Genomic DNA, 2,848 nt, shown 5'->3' with positions numbered 1-2,848 from the left:
TGCTCCCACAGCAAGAGCACTGGTCCTGACCAACCCATTCAGGAGGCCCACCAGCCTGGCGGCAGCCACTCACTACCTCAGTAGTCCTACAGGTTCAATCTCCAGAGGACGGGCCAGGCACCAACGGATCAGTGCCACCGGCATGATCCTGACAGCGCTGCCAGCCTCCTGGAACTCGGCCTCGGGCACTGCGGCCGCTTCCCCTCCCTAGACGCTCCACAAGGAAGAAAGGATACCGCCTGCAGCACCAGGGACGACCAGCAGTGACTGACTGCTCTCCCTGTGCTTCCTCCAGGTCACTCGAGCCGGCCCCCGCGCACCCCGCTCCAGATGAAGTGTGATCACTGCACACGGAAGGAATGTAGTGCAAAACCAAAAACCAATGACCAAGAGAATGCCGCAGTCAACGTCTGGAGTCCGGCTCAGGAGAATGGAGAGAAGGGAGAATTCCATAAGTTGGCCGATGCCAAGATATTTCTGAGTGACTGCCTGGCATGTGACAGTTGTGTGACCACAGAGGAAGGAGTCCAAGTTTCTCAACAGAACACCAAGGACTTCTTCCGTGTTCTGAACCTTAATAAGAAATGTGATACCTCACAGCACAAGGTGCTGGCAGTTCCGTGTGTCCTCAGTCTCTGCCTTATTTTGCTACTAAATTCAGCCTCAGTGTCACTGATGCATCCAGAAGGCTCTGAGGCTTCCTCAAAAACCTTGGGGCGCACTGTCTTTGACATGAAGATAGCTGTGGACTTCAGCATCCTGGAGAGTCAGAAGGAATTTGGGCATTGGTACTGCCTGCACCGTGAGGAAGAGCTCCGGCTACCCATGCTGACCTCCACCTGGCCCAGTTGGGTCCTATATGCAGAGCATGTACTGGGTCACCCCATCACTCCCCACCTCTTCAGGCCAAGTCTCCCCAGCAGATCATGGGCTCTCTGGTGGTGAAGGATTACTTCGCCAGATGGCAGAACCTGTTCCCAAACAAGATTTTCCACGTCATTGTAGTCCCGTGTTATGACAAGAAACCTGGAGGCCCTTCGAGAAGATGTTCCCACAGCTTTGCATAGTTCCCCGGGTGCTGACTGCATGTTAATCTCAGGAGAAATTGTCCAGATAATGGAGCAAAGTGACCTCGCATCGTTCGACACTCTGGAGATGTGAAGGAAGAGGAGGTGAGGCTCCATGAGGGTGCCAGCTCCGACGGGTACCTGGCGCACATCTTCAGGCACATGGCCAAGGAGCTGTTCAACGAGGACGTGGGGGTGTTCACCTACCACACCCTGAGGAACAAAGACTTCCAAGAGGTCACCCTTGAAAGGGACGGAGAGGTTCTGCTACGCTTTGAGGCTGCTTACAGCTTTCGGAACATCCAGAATGTGGTCCTGAAACTGAAGAGGGGCAAGCTCCCCTGCCACTTCGTGGAGGTCCTGGCCTGCACCGGGGATGCCTAAGTGGCAGGGGCCAGGCCCACACAGAGGACGAACGTGTGGACAGGGCACTGCTGCAGCAGATGGAAGGCATCTACGCTGCCATCCCGGTGTGGCCCCTGGAGACCAGCACCCATGTGTAGGAGCTGTACCAGGAGTGGCTGGCGGGGGAGCAACTCCCCCCCGGGCTCAGGTGGCCCTGCACACCAGTTGACTGGTCGCTATGACATGCACTGACCACCAGGGGGCAGCCACTCAACGCAGGAGCTGCCCCCTGGTGGTCAGTGTGCTCCCATAGCCAACCTCCCATGGTCGGCCAACCTCCCATGGTCCCTTCCCCTGACTGGCCAGCCCCAATTGGCCCTGATTGCCGGCCAGGCCGAGGGATCCCATTTGTGCACAAATTCGTGCACCAGGCCTCTAGTAGTTAAATAATTGATATAGGGCATGATTTAAAGAAACAAAAGCATAAGTACTTGAGATAACTTCTCACTAGGCATTCGAGTTTTCCATCAGTAATTAATATAATGTTGATTGTATCTTCCCACTTGAGAAGAAGACTTCCACCTCAGACTCGTGGAAACCTTATATTGAAAAGAACGATAAAAGCCCTATTGGATCTCTGGACTATTCTCTATCAAAGGCATTGGCAGGCATTTTCCTTTTAGCCTTTGATCTCCCTGTCAAACAATGTCTTTCAGTGAGCAAATTATCAAGGCAAATGTCCTTCCCTCTTCCTTGCCCTTGATCTCTCTCCTTCTCAGATAGTCAGGATAGATCTCTGCTTTAAACAGGGAAAACTTACATGAAAATGTTATGCTGCTGGTATATTCACAACTTAACCTAATTAGAAAAAAACATTGTCTCTATCTGCCTTTCCTCTCCATATTTTTCCTTGTTATTAAGCCTTCATTTTTTCTTAACCCCTTAGAATACAAAAAGGTACCTCACCCAGCATATGCCAAAAATCACACCGCATGCTTCATAATGTATCATCTCTTTCAGCCCTTACTCAACCCTGTGACTGTGTTTTGTCCCCATTTAACAAGTGCATAAACTGACAGTTGGAGGAAGTAATTTGCCTTGGGTCACCTAGCTTGTAAGTGGCATACCCGGTATTTGAACCCAGAGCTTCTAATTCCCAAAACTGCTCCTAAAGCATACAATCTACTGCAGAATTCGTTCTTTGCATTCCCTAAGTTTAACTTGGTATCACTCAAGATTTTCTTCCCCAAACTAACCAAAGATAAATAATTCAAATCCTACATAATAAAGATACTTGGTGTTCTTATAAGAACAAAAATGATTTATTAAAAAACAAAATGTTCTTTCCATGAGACTTGCTTTGGGCAGTGTATCACAAACTATGTGAACCAAGAACACATGCTTTCTTTAAGATAAGACTGATAGATTTGGGACAC

At 49.9% G+C, this 2,848-nt stretch overlaps 1 pseudogene; it reads left to right on the top strand.

Annotated features, from left to right (window-relative positions):
• Window positions 1-330: 330 nt before the first annotated feature.
• Window positions 331-1,654, top strand: LOC103295797 (nuclear prelamin A recognition factor-like; annotated as a pseudogene).
• Window positions 1,655-2,848: the final 1,194 nt, after the last annotated feature.

Source organism: Eptesicus fuscus, chromosome 6 (genome assembly GCF_027574615.1).
Source record: "Eptesicus fuscus isolate TK198812 chromosome 6, DD_ASM_mEF_20220401, whole genome shotgun sequence".
NCBI lineage: Eukaryota > Metazoa > Chordata > Mammalia > Chiroptera > Vespertilionidae > Eptesicus > Eptesicus fuscus.
Note: the sequence above shows the minus strand (reverse complement) of the source record. Positions and strands in the feature narration are given on the sequence as shown.